Source organism: Cherax quadricarinatus, chromosome 67 (genome assembly GCF_038502225.1).
Source record: "Cherax quadricarinatus isolate ZL_2023a chromosome 67, ASM3850222v1, whole genome shotgun sequence".
Taxonomy (NCBI): Eukaryota; Metazoa; Arthropoda; class Malacostraca; order Decapoda; family Parastacidae; genus Cherax; species Cherax quadricarinatus.
The window spans coordinates 12,605,346-12,629,258 of record NC_091358.1 but is presented as its reverse complement, the minus strand read 5'-3'; the positions used below and the strand labels follow the sequence as shown (position 1 = coordinate 12,629,258).

General features: G+C 41.3%; 1 long non-coding RNA gene across 5 annotated transcripts in view; it reads left to right on the top strand.

The window, feature by feature from the left end:
• The first annotated feature begins 5,735 nt into the window (after positions 1-5,735).
• LOC128685854 (uncharacterized) overlaps positions 5,736-23,913 on the top strand; it is a 48,415-nt gene continuing 30,237 nt past the window's right edge. For 4 of the 5 annotated variants that reach the window (XR_011393889.1, XR_011393886.1, XR_011393888.1 and 1 more), the window contains exons 1-4: positions 5,736-5,848; positions 6,238-6,307; positions 8,719-8,813; positions 8,982-9,177. This is a non-coding gene — a long non-coding RNA (uncharacterized lncRNA). Of the gene's footprint in view, positions 5,849-6,237; positions 6,308-8,718; positions 8,814-8,981; positions 11,236-23,913 lie in introns of those variants that run through there. The other variant, XR_008406564.2, reaches the window with a different exon arrangement.

The window sequence follows — 23,913 nt, the reverse complement described above, 5'->3', positions numbered from 1 at the left end:
GTACAGTGGAGGTAGAGGTACATTGTGAGGCATCCCCAGACCAAGCCATGGAGGATGCGCCTGTCACAAGAAAGAGAGCCGCTGCATCGGATTCAGATGATGTCCTAACGCCAGCGCAGTGGACTGGGAAGCAAATATGGGCAGAAGGTGAAGGTAGTGGTGGCCATGACAGGAGGCACCGAAAGAAGGGGGGATGGGAGAGAGGGAAGTGTGCAGGTGACAAGTGGTCCCACACGTTCTGGTGGCCATCGGAAGAGTGAAGAGAGGAGGCAGGGGTGGAAACTTTAATAGGCCTCCGGTGTATGACAGTAAACGTTAATGGTTTGTGTAATAGTGTAAAGAGAGAATGGTTTCGAATGTTTCTGAATAAATTTAGAGTGGATGTTGTGTTCCTACAGGAGCACAATTTTAAGGAGGGTAGGGTGTTGGAGATGGAGGGGTTTCAGGTGGTAACCCTGCCATCTGCCCGTTTGAAAGGGGTGGTGGGTATATTAATTAGGGAGGCGAGCCCGTTTGTTTTGCAGAGAAGTGAGGGGGGGGGAGAGGGAAGGGTGTTGCGCGTAGATGGTTTGTGGATGGGAAAACGTGTGGCTTTTATTAGCGTATATGCGCCTGCAGAGAATAACGTACAGGTGAAGCAGGAGTTTGTGTGCGAGGACCTTGTGTTTTTTTCCGTGCATTACCGGAGGTGGCAATAGTAGGAGGTGATTGGAACTGCGTCATTAGGAGGGCTGATGTGGAACCGAAAGGGGCAGGTTATGTGTCGGTGGCTCTACGAGATTTATTGAGGGATATTAGGTTAAGAGACGCATTCGAGGGGGGGGGCGTGGGAGAGAGCATACATTTGTTAGGAGAGGGTATGCAGCGAGGTTAGATAGTGTATCTTTCTCACGGGGTTGTAGTGAGAGCTTTCAAAACTGTTGAAGTAGCATGGTCAGATCATAGAGCAGTTTTGGTGGAGGTTGGGTCGGAGGCGCTTGCGGAAATATACAGGAGTTACTGGAAATTAAATATAAGTGCATTGAGTGATGAGGAGGGGTTAGAGGGATTTTCTGTCCTATGGAAGGAGCTTAGCGAGGAGGCACAGGGAGTGGAAGATGTCGTACAATGGTGGGATTGTGTTGCCAAGGAAAGGATTAGGAAATATTATGTGGGGGTGGGCAAACGTATAAATGATTTTAAATATGGGCTTTCAAATTATCTGGAGATCAGGTTAAGGGACTGTTATAGGAAGGGGGCTGTGGGGGGCAACTATCCTATGGATGAAATTGTCAAGGTCAAGGGGAGACTGAGGGAGTTACAAAATGAGAGGTTTCAAGCGGTAAGGGTGCAGGCAGGGGTAGAGGAGGTGCTTTGGGGAGACAAACCATCGGCGTGTGTGTTGCGACGTCAAAAACAAAGACAGCAGGTTACAGCTATTCCGAGGTTAGAGGTACACGAGTTGGCGGGGGGTTATAGAACGGGTCAGGAGATACTAACTACAAATGAAATGTGTGCGTATGCGGATAAATGGTATGAAGGGTATTGGACAAGTGGGAAGGTGGGAAATGTGGATTTAGAGAAGGTGTGTGAGTATGTGACGTGTAATTTAGGGAATAGTGATAGAAAGGCTTTAGGGGGGGTAATAACAGAGGAGGAAATAGAGTTGGCTTTAAGGGGAATGAGGAAAGGCAAAGCACCGGGAATAGATGGTCTCCCGGCTGAATTTTATCTCCAACATTGGGAGGTGATAAGGGGTTTCATGGGTAGGTTATTTAATCAGATGAAGGAGAAGGGTGTGATGGAGGACAAGCAAGCAACAGCAGTTGTAGTGTTGGTCCAGAAGGGTAAGGGGCAGCACACCCTCAAGGAGTACCGTGCCATATCTCTGTTATGTGCTGATTATAAGTTGTTCGCTAAAGTCTTGGGTAATCGGTTCAAATGTGTGGTAGGGAGAGTGGTTTCGAAAACGCAGTATGGTTTGCCTGGAAGGTCGATGATTGAGGGTCATGGAATACTGAGAAGTTTTGTGGAGTCAAAAGGGGGGAGAGGGAGGGCGGCGTTGTTGGCTTTAGACTGGCAGGGGGCCTATGACAGGGTGGAAAGAGGAGCATTGGGAGCTATACTTAGGAGGCAGGGTTATGGGGAAGAAATAGTTAATTGGGTAACCACGTTGTACAATGGAGCCAAGATGAGGGTACAGATTAATGGATGCTTGGGGAAGGAGATTGTAATGGGTAGGGGACTTAGGCAGGGGTGTCCCATGTCACAAATGTTGTTTGCGTGCATTCAGGACCCCTTCTATAGAATGGTTGAACGTTGTGTATGTGACACGAGTGGAGGTATGGGGGGGGGGGGTAGGGAAAGTGTGGCCGGGAATAATAGGATACGTAGACGATACAACAGTCCTGGTTCGGGAGGGGATGGCGTTGGGTGTTTTGGATGATGATGTGCAACAGTTCGGAAATGCAACAGGGATGCAGGTAAATAGAGAGAAGTCAATGATCATGGGGTTGGGTGATTGGGTGGAGGGGGGGGGAGATGTAACGTTGTGAGAAAACAAACGGTGTCTTTAAAAATTTGTGGTATCACCTATAAGGATGATTTGGACGCTGCTCGAGAGGAAAACTCGAATAGATTAATGGAAAGGATTCAGGGGCGTCTGGGTGCATTGCGACCTCATCATCTAACTCTCGTGCAACGAGTGATTGTTATAAATGTATTATTGTATAGTAAGGTTTGGCACGTAGCAGCCGTGTTCCCATTAACAGGGACGGCGATTGTGGGAATTCTGAGACGAGTGTTTAACTTTTTGTGGGGTTCAAGGTGCGATTGGCTGAGGAGAGAGGTTGTAATGTTACCTGTGCGCCAGGGTGGGTTGGGGTTGATGGATCTGAGAAGGAGGATTAAATGTGTTTCTTAAATGGGAGGTTTTGCGCGAAGGTGTGAGTGGAGGGCAGCTGGGAAAAGTATGATAGGTTGGGTAAGTTGTATGGTGGTGTGGAGTTGAGGGAATGTGAAACTATTTTGAGGGCTTTGATGTTGGTTAGAGAACCCAGGAAAATTCGAGTAGGGGTTTTGTGTAAGCTGCTTGCAGACAGGATTGTTGTACCAGTTGAGGGATTGTTCCCCATGTACGCATGGAAGAGTATTTGGTATAGGTTTAGCAAGTTGAAGTTAAAGCCTAGGGTAAGGGAGGTAACGTATCGTTTTTTGCATGGCATACTACCGTCGGGGAAGGTTTTAAGAACCAGAGGGATAATTGTGGGCGGAAGGTGTGGAATCTGTGGGGAGGATGAGACGGCGTTCCATGCAGTATACTTTTGTGGGGGACTGGAGGGTGTTAGGTATTGGTTAAGTAGGGTAGTACAGGGGGTGGGGGGCCGAGGGGTGTCGGTTCTGCGTGCACTAAGCCTAGATGTGGGAGGGTTCGATGAGAGTGTTATAAGAGCTTTGGATTATATAATAGTGGATTATATATATATATCGTGGGTGATGAGGGGGAGGGGGAATTGTGAGGTGCGGAGGCGGGTACTAGCGGTAACGGTTTATCGTACGATGTGTCGTAATAGAGAACTGTATGGGAGGAGGTGGGAGAAGGATTTTTCGGAAGGGTATAGAATGTTAACGTTAGGGTTTCTCATCAATCTACGACTTGGGCTGAGAGAGTAAAGGGGGGGGGGGTTTGGGGATTACATACGGGAAGGGGGATTTCAGGGGGACACAGCGGGGTCGCCTCCTGGGGAGGGGTGAGAGTAAGGTGTATGTGGGTATATGAAGGTGTAGATGAGTGGCATACGTGTATGTAGCATGCAAGTGGGCACAGAAAGCAAAGGTGATATCAAGTAATTACGTAGTACCGAATGGAGAATTCTGTGTTTGATGTGTCAGGGTCGTCATGACCTTCTTCATGTATTAAGTGTGAATGGTGTCAAGATTATAGTTTTAAGACCGTGAAGAGCTTTAGGCTTATGTAGAGTGTGCGTTTATAGCCTTTATTGGGCATATTTCATGTGCGATAATTGTATCGCAATGAGAGGTTATTTAAATTATGTTTGTGTTTAGTGTTGTGGGCTTTTAGCGAGTGTACTGTCTTTATTTTGCCATTATGTAATGTGCTCATCCAGTTGCTGCGAGATGGAATGCTAATGACTTCCATAAATTTGTAATGCCTCGTTAAAAGTTTGTAATGGGACAGTATGGTTTAGTCTCAGATTTTATATAATGTGCTCAGGCATTGGAAGAGGCTGTAGTAATATTTAGTAATATTTGTTAATATTTATTTAGTATAAGTGTGAGGCTTAGGATTTGATTTTTTTTTTTTCAATGCTTAAAGAGAGATTGTAGTGAGGCACGTATGTATGTGCTTAGGTACTTCTTATTGTATAGGGGTTAATTTTGGGAAGAGCATGTAATTGTTTTTAACCGAGATTGTGATGTAGGTTATTACTCTGATTATCTCCTGTGAAGTTGAACATCAAAATGGTATACAATACCGACAGGTTGTTAGGTAAGACACATATGCAACAGTTAGACAACTTTATTCCGAAACGTTTCGCCTACACAGTAGGCTTCTTCAGTCGAATACAGAAAGTAGGCAGGAACAGTAGAGATGTGAAGACGATGTAATCAGTCCATCACCCTTAAAGTCGTAGAATTTGAGGTTGTCAGTCCCTCGGCCTGGAGAAGTTCAGTTCCATAGTTCCTGACTATGGAACTGAACTTCTCCAGGCCGAGGGACTGACAACCTCAAATTCTACGACTTTAAGGGTGATGGACTGATTACATCGTCTTCACATCTCTACTGTTCCTGCCTACTTTCTGTATTCGACTGAAGAAGCCTACTGTGTAGGCGAAACGTTTCGGAATAAAGTTGTCTAACTGTTGCATATGTGTCTTACCTAACAACATCTCCTGTGAAGGTTGTGAACCTTTGTCATATGTCAGTCATAGTATGTTAACTATACAAATCTGAAAGTTGTATATAGTTTATATTTTATATAGTTTATATAGTTATAGTTTATATTGTTTATCATAGTATGTTATATGGAAAATTTTGTGAGTGTATATGGGTAACCTCTTTTATGTCAATTACAATGTGTTGTTAATAATTGGTTAGTGTATGTTGTGTAGGATTGAGGATCCTACTGTACCCATTTTATATCTTAATATCAAGCTGTAAAGTTTTTAAATAAAATATAAAAAAAAATATCAATATTAACATTAGCTTCAGCATTAACCTGAAGAGGATCAGCGTTAATGAAGCGGCTTCAGGAACAGCTTTGGTTCCCGAGTAAACTTATCATATACAATAAAGTAGCAACACGCTCCTGATGTATCCATAAAACAATTGTAAAAAAAAATCTAAATTTATATAAGGAACCGAAATGCACTTAATATTAAGTTGTATGTCAGGTTAGGATTTAATTTAATTATTACTTGCCAGCAATGAAATGGTCCAGTAATTAGGAAATTATTATTATAATGAAAAAGAAGCGTTAAACCACAAGGGTTGTACAGAAGTAATTATGAAAGGGGTTAGAATAAAATAAGGCAAGAAACCTGAATAAACTTAGTGTAACGTTAGCTTCTACGTTAGAATTTAATTAGTTAGTCTTAATCAAACCGATTCCTATAATCAGGAGAGAGTTTTGAATCGTACAAGGCAGACAAAATAAAACTATAGATGTTAAGGTTTGTGTCACTTATAGGAGGGTGGCGTGGGCCGGGGCGCGTGGCTGCTGAGGCATTGAGAGGCGAGAGCTTGTAGGGGAGGGGTGCAGCTTCTCGTACTGACGGAGACTACTTTTTTTACGCTCTTCAGAGTTGATGGGAGTGCTGAACTTGCCGGTACTGTACAGCATTTAGGGTAAGATGCATTTGGGTTTGATCCAAGGAGAAGGAGGATATTTAATTTCTTGTATCAAGAGCCTCACACCAGCATATGCAGAAAAAATGCCTAAATTCATCTTAATATGCTGGGAGATGCCTTGATGCTGGTCAAGGGCTCTAGATCCAGAGAATTGACAACGTGGCATAAGTCATTTGTATAAATACAGGAAGTTGCAATTATCCAAGTTTGTTATTAATAGCGACCCAAATCTTCATTTCTTGAATCCAGCTTAAGTACCTCTCATTCCTAGTTGCAGTACTATACCATAATAAGTCGAGCGCTCCTCCATAATTAATAACGGGTAAACATGTGCAATAATAATAATTACAGGCAGATTTGTTGAATTAAAAATGTTTCGTTCACAGGCAGTAATGAAGGCAGCAACATGACGTACTAAGGGAGGTCAGTTCTGTCATCACTTCGCTCACAGTTCTGGTAAGTCCTTCTCCTACATTAATATAAAGGGTAGAGAATAACCACCGTTAGTAATTTGTATATTGAGTTATGGAGGAAGAGGATTATTTATTGAGCACCGTTAACTGTTTACCGGACGGGGGGTACAAAACCTGTATGGATCATGTACCTGGGGGATGGAAGTTATTTGTATTTGATACAAGGTAAGGACATGTTCAGTTCTGTGGATCGTGAGCCTCTCAGGCATTGAGGAAACTGCCTTGTGAGGTCTCCGTGGAACACATTTTATCACTTTGCCCATGGCATACCCCTCAAAGGAGGCTCGCTGGTGAGCTCTTGATCTAGGGAATTAGCGCTGTGCTCCAGTTCCCTGAATTGAGCCTGAATGCCTTCCATCCCCCCACAGGCGCTATATAATCCTACGGGTTTAGCGCTTCCCGATGATTAATGCCCATGGCATAGGCCTTTCTACATTTATCATTTTTTTATATAATTACCGATATTGTAGCAAATTGAATTTTTAAGTGTCTTGACATTCTTCATTTAAAAATATTTTTAACTTTTCTTTTATTCATGTTAATATTTTTACGAATTTTAGTGCTTTGTACATATTTTTTTTAGTGTGCTGAATGAGCTACATGGTCAAGTGCTTTTCCTACATGTAAACTACCTACGTAACTTTGTTTCATATTGACTGGCTCCACCTCATAGAATTAAATAACTTGCACGTATATTAACTTGTAAAACACTTCCCCTCAAGGAAGGTTCCTTGATGTTGGTGAGGGGCTCTTGATTTAGGGAATTGGATCTGTGCTCCAGTTCCCCGAATTAAGCCTGAATGCCTTCCACATCCCCCCCAGGCGCTGTATAATCCTCCGGGTTTAGCGCTTCCCCCTTAATAATAATAATTGTAAAACACTGGTATGTTTTGCGGGGACGTTTTACTGATTTTTAATCCAATATAGTGAATAATGCTGGAGACAGGAAAACATGAAGTAGGTTGATGTGATTATTCCCTCGGTCTTAAAAAATGTTAAATTCATCAGTCGTGATTCATAGACTAGCGCTATATGACCCATGTAGGTTTGGCGCTTTTTATTATAATGTAGACTAATAAGACTATAACCACTTTCAAGGCTGAGTTATCACCGCAAACTACGTCCTGCCTTCTGTCTACAGTATTACCTTCTGTATTTGATGAAGTCACTAGTTGGTGCAAAGTCAACAAAAGAAACACGCAGGTGTTGCGTCCCTCGTCTAATATTCCTCTACTTACCGCTTTTGTAAAACGTAAATGTATAATACTTTTCAGTTGGTTAATATTTGATCACAAACATCCATGTTTAATTATTGCAGGCTCATTTTTTCTTAAATATTCTTCCACAAAGTAGCTTTTTTTACTTCAAAACTTCAGGTTTCATTAGAGGCATCCTACTACCCAGTTTTTTGAAGGTTGAAGCCGTATATTAAGAAGTTGGATTTTCGGAGTACAGTAGTAGTAGTTGGAAGCTTTCATGCGAGTTTTTAAAAAAATTTCTTGAAAGGCTTCAGTGAGAACATCCTATTAGTCATTGGAGAAAGTTCCGTGTACTAAGTTGGGAATTAGCTTAAGCCCTTCACCTTCATTGCCACAAAAATCCCGATCATTGCATTCATAGGCATTCGCCTGAATCTTATTTAACAAGTAGAACAATGCTGCTTAATGAGGTGCAGGCCCGTGGTACCAAACTATAAACGTGAAGATCTACCAGTGGTGGGGAGACATGTGCAGTACCTTTTTATTTTAATAATACATTGTCCCACCAAAGGCTTTTATCATAATGTAAATTGATTTTTATAGGGTAGCCAGTGGAAAGAGTTTAGAGGTGGTGGTGGGGGTGGGTGGTGGGGGGGGGGGTCAGAGGTTTAGCAAGGGAGTTGTAGAAACATCCTCTGTTGGTCAGTATAGTAGTGGAGTCAGTGGATGTAGTAATGCATCAATAGTAGCAGTCACATGGTGGATGGGGTCCACTAGCGAGAGAAAATCAGGTCTGTGAAGTGGGTCAGATTTGGCTATAGAGTTGTTAAAACTTATTCTCTGTATTAAGATGCCATGGTATTGCTGTATCAGTTAAGTATTCTAACAAAAGCATATAATACTTCAGAGTTGACGAATAAGACGGGCAACACCTGGCGATTTTTAATTCTCATTAAAGGTATGCAGTTACACATTGTACTGTAAGTTTCATAAGGTACAGTTTTTAAAATTACAAATTCCGGTGAGTCGTGAGAAATGCAGTTTTTAATAAGCAGCAGCAGAAAAGCTCACATACATTGATCCTGGATTGCTTCCCAGTAAAATTGTAAAGCATAAAATTAAAACTTTTACACATTTCTTAAAACCAGAAACTTAGCAATGTGTAAAAAAAATAATTTATGTAAAATATGTGCAGAAGCAAGAGGAACGCGAATGCTCCCAGCCAAGCGAGCCAACACTGCAACTTTGCACTGAACGGGAGGCGTATCTAACTCCGCACATCTTAAGAGTGTAAGTGCTTATTTAAGCTTTTGCAATAATTATATAAACGTTCACATAATTATTTAAACTGTTACATTAATTATTTAAACTTTTACAATAATTTTATTCAGTAAGTTATGTAGAAATAAATCTAGGATAATCAGTAGTAAAGTGTGATTAATCAGGTTTGTTCTCTAGGAAGAAACTTGCCGTCCAGCCTGACCTGAGTGTGCCCAAACGTGCTTGATCACGTGACCTGACAATTTGAAGCCTCATCTGACATGATCTTACCCAGGTCCGGCTGCTCCTTAGCGATTTGGTCACGTATCATTTCGCAGAATTGCAATCGGCGATCTGGGTCTTCCTCCAAAAGGCCATGCACCAGTCGTGGGAGGTATGGTTTTAATTTCACCTTACGCATTAGGTGTCGCAAGGATGTTCTTGGTATGGATAGTTCCATTGAAGCGTGTCTTGTGGACTTTTTTGGACTTCACAAATGTCAAAAGCCATTCTAGTCTCATTTTCTAAAGTCATAGAAGTCTTAAGGCGACCAGATTTCGGTAAATTAACCACCGAACGTGTGCTTTCAGATATTTCTTGATAAATTGCCTGGGGTGAAGGTGGGAGTGTTAAAGGCTCCTTGCCATGATGTGCGCACCTGCTCCGCATTTTCACACTTCAATACTGCTTTAGTATCCACTTTTTGTTCTTTATTTAAATTGTTTGCCATTGGGCACAGTGTCTTAAAAATTAAAAAAAAGATGAAAAAATCGAAACTGAAATTGGAAATTGCTTAATAACATTTCTAAAACGTAAATAAGGGATATGGAGTACTGGTTTGGAATAATGTTTTGGAATTATGGTTTGGATAAATTAAGTAGAGAACGTGAACAAGTAGTGAAACAATTGTAAGTGCTTTTGACCCACCCTGTACATCTATAAATGGGCTGGTTAGTCAAGTTAGTCTACTGAATTTAATCATAGTAGCAAATAACGAGCAAGACTCTGGGCACAAAATTACGTTAATTCTAGTGTTTTAACTGCAATCTAAGGACAAGAGAGCATCAGCAATTACATTACAACGACCACTGATATGATTTATACTAATTAAGTATGGCTGGCTTCTGAGAGCCTGCTTCATGATCCTAGCATTTTTAGACTTCATAGTAGTATTTATATAGACAAGAGGATTGTGGTCTGAGAATAGTAATTTTAAATTGAGAGGTGCCCAAATACACATCAAAATTCTCTAACGACACTACTAGAGCTAATGTCTTTCTCAAACGTGGCATAGTAACTCGTATGTGTTAAGTAAAAGGACTCAAATGCAACTGTGACATTTTATTAGGGGCCTGGTGGCTAAAGCTCCCGCTTCACACACGGAGGGCCCGGGTTCGATTCCCGGCGGGTGGAAACATTTCGACACGTTTCCTTACACCTGTTGTCCTGTTCACCTAGCAGCAAATAGGTACCTGGGTGTTAGTCGACTGGTGTGGGTCGCATCCTGGGGGACAAGATTAAGGACCCCAATGGAAATAAGTTAGTCCTCGATGACGCACTGACTTTCTTGGGTTATCCTGGGTGGCTAACCCTCCGGGGTTAAAAATCCGAACGAAATCTTATCTTAACGTTTCGCTTTCCAGGAGCATTGTCAAGCCGTTACAAACAATACATGGAAACACAGGGTATGCGTAGGCTTAGTGAGGTGTAGTACAAGTAGTAGTAATAGTTATAAGTGTGGTGGAAAAGGCAACTGGTACATGAGAAAGGAAGGTTACAAAAGCCGTGGCTAGGGTAGCCTATAAAACATAGGTTGGGCAAATGTATATGGATGTGCTAGAGACATTCTCGTCAGGGCGAGCCCCTGTAAACTGCCAACCATAGTAAGAGTACACTCCACCACTGAATTTTTTTTTATATTTTATTTAAAACTCCATATTACAACATAATAAATATATATAAAAAAAATCCATCCTGTGTTAAACAGGTATACAAAACAGAACACGAACATAATACACCATATAAAGTACGCGGCATTTACAAAGCCACTATTTACACCTTGAGCCACCTAGTATGTCCCTAAATCATACTTAATGATACATCATATAAGAACATAGTACAATACTTATAGCGTTGACAAATTTTAAATTTAAAACATTAATACATAAATAATTTCAATACCATCAAACATGTATGGTTATAACTGGACTACATTCATCCTTTGCTTCATATTTCTTGCATTATGAGACACGAGGTTCAATGACCCTGCTAACCCAACCCTCCTACAACACATTGGTCCGTTTTTATACAATTCACCACTAAACGTCTATCATCCTGACCTTTCTAAATGCCGTCACATTGGTCCGTTTTTATACAATTCACCACTAAACGTCTTATCATCCTGACCTTCCTAAATGCCGTACACGCGTTTTCCTGACCATAACAGTGGCGCTAACAGCGTACCTTACACGTTACATAATAATGACGATATTCATATCAAAGCTATCAGCATAGTGTCGCATAGCACCGGAAAACTAACCTTTACGTCTTACGGTACAAAACTACTATACCTCGTGCTTGGACACGCACATGACTGTCCCTACCTACACATTACCCACGCCACTCCCTTGTGCGTGGAATCCGTACCCATGCTGCACGCCATGCGCACCAAACGCGCTTCGTGTATCTACAGCTAGCATACGTCATGATCACCAGGACCAACACCTGATTATCCCTTCTAGGGGAACCAACCTTTGGACCCCCCCCTTCCAGAATGCCATACATACGGTTCCCCACACATACTTGGATCGTGCATTCACATGGTTTTCCATAATCATGTGGTAAGAACTTACCCTAATGTGCACACAATTCAATTTAATTTCCTCCTTAGAGACAGACAGCATACCTCAAGGTACGTGATACAATCAATCACATAAGCGACTGTTATATAACAATTCATGAAAACACACCTGCTTAAAAGAGCACTATTATACGCTCACCCACAACCGGGTTTGTGTTGATCCAAACTCAACACACGAAATGTTCCCAGTCACCAAGACATACACCTCCCTCACACCTTACACCAACACCTTTACTTATCAAAAGCATCACTCGCGCCCACGCATACCTCAAGAAGCCAGCTCATTTTACCCCTTAAGATTGCAACGCCCATAAGTCCCTGACGCGGAAGCTAGGATATCCCTCCGAAAAGGTTAAATGCCATCTGTTCCCAGTGATGTCCTTATTCCTCCGTTGCGTCCCATAAAATATCGTTGCCAGTGTCCTGATTCTCTCCCTTACTGACACATGTCTGAAAACCCATGACGTATACACAGTCCGTGACTAGATATCCCATTGCGTTCTGCACCGGCACCCCCCCCCCATCTAAGCTTAACGCCCTTAAAACGCTAATCTCACCTCCACCCACCATACGTAAAACCCTACTAAACCACTCCCTCACTGGTTCCAACCTCGTACCAAAAAATACCGAACGAAAGTGTCAATGTCCCCACACATACACTCCCCTCCCTCCTGCACACGCCTATTTGCCAACACTTCTCCAGACGGCAATATATTGTACATAAGAACATAAGAACATAAGAAAGGAGGAACACTGCAGCAGGCCTGTTGGCCCATACTAGGCAGGTCCTTTACAATTCATCCCACTAACAAACATTTGACCTACCCAATTTTCAATGCTACCCAAGAAATAAGCTCTGATGTGCAAGTCCCACTCAAATCCAACCCATCCTACTCATGTATTTATCCAACCTAAATTTGAAACTACCCAAAGTCCTAGCCTCAATAACCCAACTAGGTAGACTGTTCCACTCATCAACTACCCTATTTCCAAACCAATACTTTCCTATGTCCTTTCTAAATCTAAACTTATCTAATTTAAATCCATTACTGCGGGTTCTCTCTTGGAGAGATATCCTCAAGACCTTGTTAATATCCCCTTTATTAATACCTATCTTCCACTTATACACTTCGATCAGGTCTCCCCTCATTCTTCGTCTAACAAGTGAATGTAACTTAAGAGTCTTCAATCTTTCTTCATAAGGAAGATTTCTAATGCTATGTATTAATTTAGTCATCCTATGCTGAATGTTTTCTAACGAATTTATGTCCATTCTGTAATATGGAGACCAGAATTGAGCTGCATAATCTAGGTGAGGCCTTACTAATGATGTATAAAGCTGCAGTATGACCTCTGGACTTCTGTTGCTTACACTTCTTGATATAAATCCCAGTAATCTATTTGCCTTATTACGTACGCTTAGGCATTGCTGTCTTGGTTTAAGGTTACTGCTTACCATAACCCCCAAGTCCTTTTCGCAATCTGTATGGTTAAGTTCTACATTATTTAACTTATAAGTGCTAGGGTTATGGACACTCCCGAGCTTCAGAACCTTGCATTTATCTACATTGAACTGCATCTGCCACTTTTCTGACCAAGAGTAGAGTTTGTCTAAATCCTCCTGAAGTTCCCTAACATCTACGTTTGAATCAATTATCCTACCTATCTTCGTGTCATCGGCGAATTTGCTCATATCACTAGTAATTCCTTCATCAAGATCATTGATATATATTATAAACAACAACGGGCCCAAGACTGATCCCTGTGGAACGCCACTTGTTACTGATCCCCACTCGGATTTAACCCCATTTATGGACACTCTTTGCTTCCTGTCTGTGAGCCATGATTCGATCCACGAGAGCACCCTTCCCCCAATGCCATGAGCTGCTACTTTCTTCAACAGTCTTTGGTGCGGAACTCTATCAAATGCCTTACTAAAATCTAAGTAAATAATATCAAATTCTTTATCGTGGTCAACAGCCTCAAAAGCTTTACTGAAGAAAGTTAATAAATTAGTTAGACAGGACCGGCCTCTTGTGAATCCATGCTGAGTATCTTTAATCAAGCTATGCTTATCGAGATGGCTTCTTATAATCTCAGCTATAATTGACTCTAGTAATTTGCCTACAATTGAGGTCAGGCTTATTGGGCGGTAATTTGACGGTAACGACTTGTCCCCTGTTTTAAAAATAGGAATTACATTAGCCATCTTCCACATATCAGACACTGCACCTGTTTGAAGAGATAAATTAAAAATATTAGTTAATGGTTCACAGACTTCCATTTTGCATTCCTTAAGAACCCTTGAAAAAACCTCATCAGGACCCGGTGACTTATTTTGCTTCAGTCGGTCTATCTGCTTCACAACCATTTCACTAGTGACTGTGATGTTACATAATTTATCTTCTTCTGATCCACTATAAAAATTAATTACCGGAATATTATTAGTGTCTTCCTGCGTAAAAACCGAGAGAAAATAATTATTTAAAATCGAGCACATTTCATTCTCTTTGTCAGTAAGATGCCCATAGTTATTTTTAAGGGGACCTATCTTATCTCTGACTTTTGTTCTATATACCTGGAAAAAACTTTTTGGGTTAGTTTTAGAATCCCTAGCAACTTTAATTTCATAGTCCCTTTTAGCTTTTCTTATCCCCTTTTTAATGTCCCTCTTAATGTCAATATACTGATTCATAAGATGACCCTCGCCTCTTTTGATACGCCTATAAATTCCTTTCTTATGCCCTAGTAGATATTTCAGCCTATTATTCATCCATTTTGGGTCATTTCTATTTGATCTAATTTCCTTATAAGGGATAAACGTTCTTTGAGCAGCATGTATTGTGTTCAGAAAACTGTCATATTGATAGCTCTCTTCGTTACCCCAGTCAACAGATAAGTGTTCTCTAAGCCCATCGTAATCTGCTAAGCGAAAATCTGGGACTGTTACTGAGTTATCCCTACTATCATACTTCCATTCAATTCTAAATGTAATTGATTTGTGGTCGCTAGCACCCAGTTCCTCGGAAACTTCTAAATTATTAACAAGGGATTCATTGTTTGCCAGAACTAAGTCAAGCAGGTTATTTCCCCTTGTAGGTTCTGTCACAAACTGCTTCAAAAAACAATCCTGAACTACTTCTAAGAAATCGTATGATTCTAAATTCCCAGTCAAGAAATTCCAATCAATATGACTAAAGTTAAAGTCTCCTAGAATTACTACATTATCGTGCCTTGTGGCCCTAACAATTTCCTCCCATAGTAGTCTCCCTTGGTCCCTATCTAAATTTGGGGGACGGTATATCACACCTAAAATTAATTTTTCATGCCCCTCTGAAAATTCTATCCAAACAGACTCTGTATGTGTTACTTCAGACTTAATACCCGTTTTTATGCAACAGTTCAAGCGATCTCGGACATACAATGCCACCCCACCCCCCTTCCCGATACTTCTATCTACTTGGAACAATTTAAAACCCTGAATGTGACATTCTGCAGGCATGTCCCGACTTTTTGAGTTAAACCACGTCTCAGTAATGGCAAATACATCTATGTTACCTGCACTAGCAACTAGTCTCAACTCGTCCATCTTATTCCTAGCACTGCGACTATTTGTGTAATATATACTTAAGGACCCTCCACTCTCTTTACCCTTCCTGCTCCTTTCTGTTATTCCACTCAACTTATTACTGTCCTTGTCAATTAGTGCCACTGGCCTTCCAATATCCTCCTCATTTTGCCTATTACTAGTTCTCGTAGTACTCATGTTACTACCCTGCGACTTCACAGTTTTCCCGCCAAAACCCATACCACTAATTATTCCTAGTTTAAAGACCTAACAGCTCCCTCCACTGCGTTGGCCAGTGCTCCCACCCCACACCTAGATAAGTGAACCCCATCCCTGGCATACATGTCATTTCTGCCATAGAAGAGGTCCCAGTTGTCAATGAATGTTACCGCATTTTCCTTACAGTACTTGTCCAGCCAGCAATTGACACCAATTGCTCTGGACAACCATTCATTTCCAACTCCTCTCCTTGGCAAAATGCCACATATGACAGGTTTCCCACCCTTCCTCCTGGAGGAATTTAAACATTACCTGCCTTACCATTGCCTTCAGTCGTAACTTTTAAGCGGCCCCATATATCACTCCACGCATACATCGGATATATACCTTCCACCTTAGCAACGACCTCCCTACCACCCACCTGAGCCAGTCTTCCTATCTTGACCCTGCGTGGGTCCCGTGCATAAATTAATAACCTCAACATTCCCTCAAACATCTGGACATCTCTACCCCTCGCCCAACGCTCCAAATCCCTTCGAACCCATGCCAAACCTGTGCCTTCAGCCCTACCCTCCCTCAAATAACTGTTTTAACATACATGCCCAACATCCTTTGATGCAGCGCCAATAACCCCAGCCCTCCCCGGCATTCCGGCAGACGCACATCTCGATAACCAGTCACATCCCGAACCCCAAATATATCGATGTACACGCTTCAACAGACACTTCTCATCGCATGTATTCAAGGGATACATACCTACCACATGCCACAGCTTACCATACAAAAGCACACTCACCACAATAGCACGCTGGTGTAACGTCAGACCTGTACGCAATCCCGCCAATCTACCCAGAACTCTATCCACAGCTTTTCGAATTCACCTCCCTCTCCTCCTGAAGGTTTCCCATATGAACAAATCCACACACCTTAATTTGACGCACCAGGGGCCAGCCGTCTTCCTGTTCTAGAGCCCCACCCACGCTGTCCACCCTCATAAGCATAGACTTTCCCTATTAATCGTCATTCCTGTTGCCCTTCCGAAACGCTCCACTAATTCACCCACCTTTCGTAAATCCTTTGACCTTCTGAATAGAACCGTGGTATCATCCACATAATCCACTATCCCTGGTTCCACAGCCCCTTCATCTCTCTTCACTTCCTCCCTTACACTCCATCGCACAGCCCTATAGAACGGATCCTGGATCAACGCAAAGAAGCTGAGACACGGGGCACCCTTGCCTCGAGCCCCTTTCCATCCTGAATGAATGAATGAGGACTCGCAGGTAAGGACCCACTAGGGGCGAGGCGCAAGTGGGAACAGGAAGAATAGATGGGGGAGAAGAAAATTTTAGACGAGAAAGTGTCGGGACTAGACCCAACTGCTAATCAAAGGAAGCATAAATGTAACTGGATTCTCGAGGGTATCATCGCAAGACTGGGCACGCAACAATTAAATTAGGACTATGGAAAGATGGCGCAATCGTCATCGCAAATTATTCAGCATTAACACAGGGACCCGCTCAACGACAATAGCAGCTAAAGTACAATATTGCAAGATATGACATAACTTAGGTGTATCGGGGAGGATGAATGGGGTCATAAAGAGAGAGATTTACATTGTTATAAGGACGCCTGACAGTGTCTCCTAAATATGAAGTCCAATAGTCATGATATCTCAAGTCTGTCAAGTTGTTTGTCACTTAGTGTCTTCCAGTACTCGTTCAGAGCTGGTGTGTTGGTCGTGAGATGAAGAGATTCGCTGGTGGCGAAATCGTCCCACCTCACTCCCAACACCCAACGTAATGCTCGATTCTGGATACGTTGGAATTTTAAAGCGTTTGTTTTAGCAGTTAACGTCAAAGCAAGTGGAACATAAGTAAGAAGGTCGAATGATGGCTTTATAGAGGTGTAATTTTGTCTTAGGATGCATTCCTTTTAGCTTATAAAGCCTCAAGAGTGCAGTCTTAGCCATTGCAGTCTTGGCAGTGATGTTTGGTTTGAAAGTTAAGCTATTGTCTAAGGTAACACCAAGGATAATGTGGAAGAGGTGCGTGGGATAGGTGTGCGGGAGGTGCTTGTTTTGAGTTCGACAGGAATTGGGACTTCTCGCCTTCTGTGAAAGTACGTTATCTTTGATTTGTTAGGTAAGACACATATGCAACAGTTAGGTATCTTTATTATGAAACGTTTCGCCTACACAGTAGGCTTCTTCAGTCAAGTACAGAAAAGTTGATAGAAGCAGAAGATACTTGAAGACGATGTAATCAGTCCATCACCCTTAAAGTTTTGAGGTGGTCAGTCCCTCAGTCTGGAGAAGAGCATTGTTCCATAGTATGAAACAATATAAAAAGCTCCATCCTGTCACTTCATCTCCATATTGTTTCATACTATGGAACAATGCTCTTCTTCAGACTGAGGGACTGACCACCTCAAAACTTTAAGGGTGATGGACTGATTACATCGTCTTCAAGTATCTTCTGCTTCTATCAACTTTTCTGTACTTGACTGAAGAAGCCTACTGTGTAGGCGAAACGTTTCATAATAAAGATACCTAACTGTTGCGTATGTGTCTTACCTAACAACCTGTCGGTATTTTATACCATTTTAATGTTCTATCTTTGATTTGTTCGGGTTGGTTTTAATTCTCCATTGTAATTCTCGTGCAGTAATCCTGTCGACCTCACGTTTTCTGCGTGCTAAGAATCTAATGTTTTCATGTGTTGTGAGTTGTGTAATGTCATCTTCATAGGATAGAATAAGTGTATTTGGGTAGAGTGGTTCTGATAAATCATTTGTGTAAAGAATATATAGTGTAGGAGATCGGACAGATCCCTGAGGAACACCTGCATGTAAGGCGAAATAGTCAGAACATTGATTACTAAATCGTATACGCATCGTGCGGCCATCTAAAAAGTTACATAATTTTATATTTATTGTGAAATCAAATGAGGTGCAGAGTTTATATTTTAATCCATCATGCCAAACAGTGTCAAAAGCTTTTTCTACGTGTTTAGCAACAAGAGCAGTGGTACAGTTTTGGGCCTTGTTTATGCGTATATAATTCAGGATAATGTTCAGAACGTCTTGTGTAGGTCGATGTTGTCTGAAACCAAATTGTCGTTCAGTAAGTTTTGTCTCGAGGTGATTCCTTAGTCACATATTTATGTCTTTCAAAGGTCTTGCCCATGATTTCAAGGAGGCTAATAGGTTTATAGTTCTTGGGGTCAGTCAAGTCTTTACCAGGTTTCGGAATGAGACATGTAGCAGATTGAAAGGAGGGAGGGAAATATCCTGATGCTAGGGAAGCATTAAAGAGGTCAGTAATAGCAGAAGCCACTGAAAGTGGAATATGTCTAAGAACAGTGTGTGAAAGACCAGAAGCTTCAGGAGCTTCCTTAGGAAGGTGAATTAATGCTTTCTTAGGAAGGTGAATTAATAGGGAATGAACATCAGCTACAGAAAACGGAGAGTTGAGATGATGAGTAGAGGAGTGTTAATTAAGAGATATGATAGGGTCAAGAGTGGTTAAAGTCTTCGTGTGTAGATACCCGTCTTTCAATATCTAATGCGTTCAGTGGCAGCTGGGTCAGGAGGATGTGGTTGGAAGATGTTTTCCCATATATCTTTGAGTATGTGGACAGCCTCAGCAGGGTCTAATGTCTATTGTTGTGGATGTGGTGTTCAAAACTCTTAGGGGTGCCCATAATTCTTCTGATGAAGGTCCAGAAAGTTTTTGGATCTTCAGTGCGTTTAACATCTGTAGTGCTTAAGAGGGATTGCCAGTGTCTAGCATGGTCGTCATCTAGACTATGAATGATGTGTACTCGGAGTATGGTAAGATCCCAACGAATAGTGTTTAATCTATTTTGGTTAGCAAGAAAACGGTGTCTAACAGGTGAGCAGTCTTCTAGTTCTTTCTGATGGGCGGAAAGAATACCTTACTTTATATTGTCATAGGTACGGCTATTAAAGCAGCTTGGTTAATGAATTGATGAATACGTGTGATTTGTGAATCTGTCTGATACAGGTTTATTGTCGTAATGTGTTTGAGATCTGTTGTCAAGATGTTTATATATATATCCCAATCTGCCTGAGTAAGCTGGAGAGGGGCGTACAGGAATTTGTATGGGATTTGATGACGTGGAAAATAACTGGAATGTGGTCAGATCCAGAGAGTGGGCCAGGTGTAATGAAATGGTGTAGATGTGTACTGGCTCTGTTTGTGATAATCTTGTCAGGAGTGCCTTGGCCATTGTGTGAAGATAGTGGGGAAGTAAGGACCAAGGTGGTAGAGATGTTTTGTGTGACGAGTAAGTAGTTGCCTACCATGCAGGTTAGTGGAGTTATGGAAGGTCGTGTGTTTGGCATTTAGGTCAACTAGGAGGTAAACAGGTAGATGTGCGTGATTAAAAAGTATGTTGAGGTCATGGATGTTAATGTTTGTATTAGGTCTAGTATATGTTGTGTATAGCATTATGGGACCATATATCATGTAAATTTCCACAGCCATGCTGTGAGAATATGTAAATGGGAGGGGCAAGAATTAGTTTGATAATGCCTTTCACCAGAATAGCTACGCCATTCCAGTTATCGGCAGGGGATTGACGGGTTTATCATAAATGTCTGACACGTTGATCACGCGCACACATGCTGTTTAACATCAGCACGTCTGGTCGTTCAGACTCAACAAGGTCAGCAAGAATGTATTTGATTGCGTTATAACCTCGTATGTTAAATTAGATAACCTTAAGGGCCATGGTTGGGTTTACCTGAAGTTGGGGGATATAAATCCTTCGTATATTTATCTGGATAACCCATTGTTACAAAAAACGCGATTCTAAAAGCTTAGAGATCTCCAGTGAATACTAGAAAGGACTGCCCTTCTAGCATCCAGCCTGTTACTGGGTTTTCGTAACAAGTAGTCAGTATCCTTGTTCAATTATCCATTAAAATTCAGTATTGTTTAATAGCGCTTTAGGATTACAACTGGTAGGCTACTAACTAGAGAAATTAAAATTTAATAAATTTATTATGCAGTAAGTTGTCTAGAGGTATATCAAATTAAATTAATTACAGCAATCAAAATAAAATCAATCTCTCGAGTTCAATATTATTGTGCTGAAAGCACATATCACATTTATAATTCTTAAGTACCGTCAGGTACATTAACATTTAATAAGATATTACAAATATGTACAAGTGTGTATATGCGTGTAAGTGCTCTTAAGTAGTTAGCTATGTCTCAAGACTCGAATAAGACTTAAACAAGTGACTGACAAAGTCCTCAAATAAACTAACTTCTTGACCGACTGGTAACCCGAACAGTCTACTTGAACAACAAAGAATGCTAAGCCCAATAGCAATACAATATCAAGCGACAGCGACACAGAATCAGGAACAAGGAGATAATATAACGACACTAAGTGGGGACCATCTGCAGATCCTCCACAAAAGTTACAAAACTCCCAAAATACTGAACCTACGTTCAGCATAGGAAAACTGTGACTGTGACAATACACAGGAACCAGTACAAAATTAGGTCAGAAGCTATAGCTAAGGACCTGAGATACTCAGTGTCTGTGACACACAACCTCAGTACAACGTCGAAAATCACTAAGTCTTTATAATGTTCTGTGAACAAAGTTCTACAGAACTAACAAGAATAATGAGACAGACAATCTGTCCAACCAGCAAGCGAGTCTCCAGCAGACTGGCTACTTCACGAGAGGTGAGGACACCCCCCCCTCGATCACGTGATAGCTACGTGGACAACTGCAGCTCAGAAGCCGGCAGTATAACGAGCGACAAGCGATAATTACAGTAGTTTGACAATCAAGACTAACTAAGCACATTTTATGTACATCCTAACAACATAAGCTAAATAACAATATAACAGTCAAATAATAATATAAAGTCATACATTTACGATTTAGCTATTATCGCAAATATAAGCAATATAAAATTAAATGAAAAGGTAATATACATTATATATACATAATAATCATTGTAACCCATTCAGGGGTTGCAACACCCCCCCAACACGACAGAGGGTCGCACTAGGAGTTGTATGAATGTCTTTCACATTATTTCTGGTTACTCATATCAATATTATTATCAATATAAAAATTAAACATTAATCAGAGTCTCTCTTGTGCCAAGCACCTCTACAATTTCACAGCGTCCGTCACTAGGATATGCCCCTAGGTACTAGGGCAGTACACAGTATCGTATGTCTTCATACTCGTGGTTATGTACATCAGTGTAGAGACTGGATAGCACTGACAAGGAGGGCACGTTGAGGCTCGATCATAGTAGAGGAGACTGCATTCCACTCTTTAGTGGTTGTGGAATGCTAGGCAGTATGAACATCTGAGTATGAAACAGCTTAAGGTGTGTAGTGAGGGGGGGGGTCTGCGGCAGGACAGTGTTGCGTCACGCAGTACATCACCCGCACCACACTACTCACTCAACACTCAGCTTATGTCTCCTTACCACACACATCAATACTGTGAATACATAAAGATAATAATTAGACATGACATGAGTATATATAGTTAATATGGGCTGGAGGGATTAAGTTACTTTACTGAATTTGACATAGCAAGTAACAAAAGGTATTTGGGCATAAAATTACGTAAATTTTAAATGGGGAAGTGCCCAAATACTCGTCAAAATGTTCAAAGGACACCACAAGAGCTATAGCCTCTTTCTCAATAGTGGCATAATTTTTCTGGTGTCGTTTAAGCTTAGATGAATAGTAACATATAGGATGGAAAATGTCAGTGGATGTTGACTGTTGGAGCAGCACAGCACCCACTGCATAATAACTTGCATCTATATGTAAAAAGATGGAAAGATTGAAATTAGGATTCTTCAACACAGGAGCAGAGGATAGCAAGCGCTTCAACCTTTTGAACGAGTCTGAACAATCTCTAGTCCAGATGAACTGAACTTTGGTACTAATGAACATAGTGAGAGGTGGAGGTGAGTGTGCTGGCTTGCCTGTCACTTGACACACGTGGCAACGTCGCACATGATCAGCTACTGTTTCCTTCATCTTTGGCCAAGTAAAATGTTTTGCCAGTTTACCGAGTGTCTTCTTGACACCCAAATGTCCTCCTATGGGACTATTGTGAGCAAAATCAATGGCTTGTTCACGAAATGTAACTGGTAACACTACTAGATTCTTGACTGTGGTGGAAACACTATCAGCTGACAACTTGCATGTAGTTTTCTCCATCAGTACACCGTTACTATAATAGTAACAATTATCGAGATCCTTTGCTTCACTCTCAGTAACTGCTAAATCTCTCAGTCTTTCCAGTGACTGATCAACAAACTGATCCTTGATTAAATCATCATGAGTTAGAAATTTAACGTCAGTTGTGTCCTGACTAGGTTGATGACCGGGGGGAGTCAGTGTTAATGATCCTGGGCGCAGAGCGTCACTAAACATATTCAACCCCAAATCATTGTCATCCACTAACTCAACAGGAGACAAGGATGGTTGCTGAATCTTTGACATAGCTCTAGTAATTGCGCTGAGAGGAAATAAAATAGGTTTCTCTCTACAAGCTTCAATGGCATAATTATCATCAGTGTTATTATCAATCACAAGTGGTTCCTTACATATACCAGCATGAAGGATATCGTTCCCTATCAACAAGTCCACTGACCTGATGGGAAATACACCACTGGATATACCCACTGAAATATAACCAGTATAATAGCTTGTTTCAATATAAACTTTGTGCAGAGGCACTTTTATAACAGCCCCTCCATAGGCTTCTAACAATACATCTATCTTGCAATAGGTATCGTCAGTTATGGGCAGTACATCTTCTCTTAATAACGTGAGATAACTGCCAGTGTCTCTGAAAGAAATTATCTCAGTTAGATGTGATTCGTCAAATCCTACTTTATCTCTCGAAAAGTAAGGACTCATCGCTGAACGAATCTTTTCGTCAGATACACTTTCTGACGCTAGTCATCTATCCTGAGTAACATTATCTAAAACAGTAGGTTCAGAGGTATTGCTAGGATTTTGGTGCCTTTGTTGCTCTGAAGAGGATACGACTTGAGTGGGGGCGCCAGCCGCACGACTGCTTCTCGTATCTCTTTCTAACTTATAGCAATACTCTCTAGTATGTCCTTTTCTGTTACAATAGGTACATTTAACTTTCTTCTTCTCGATACCAGATTTCTGTCTAGCCACAGAGACAGATTCAGGATTGTGAGTTTTCCTGGTAAAGGTACGAGAAGTTACAGTAGCAGGTACATCAGGCCGGCAATGAGCAGCTGATTTAGGTTGCCAACTTCTAGGACAATTTTTAGTTACCTTGTTTCTTTGTGTTTTAGTACGTACAAGTTTGTGAGAAATTTCGTAATTGTCTGCTAATGCTGCAGTTTCCAGAATATCTGAGGTAGTATGATCGATCAGATATTCTTGTATGTCAGCAGACATACAGTTGTTAAACTCTTCG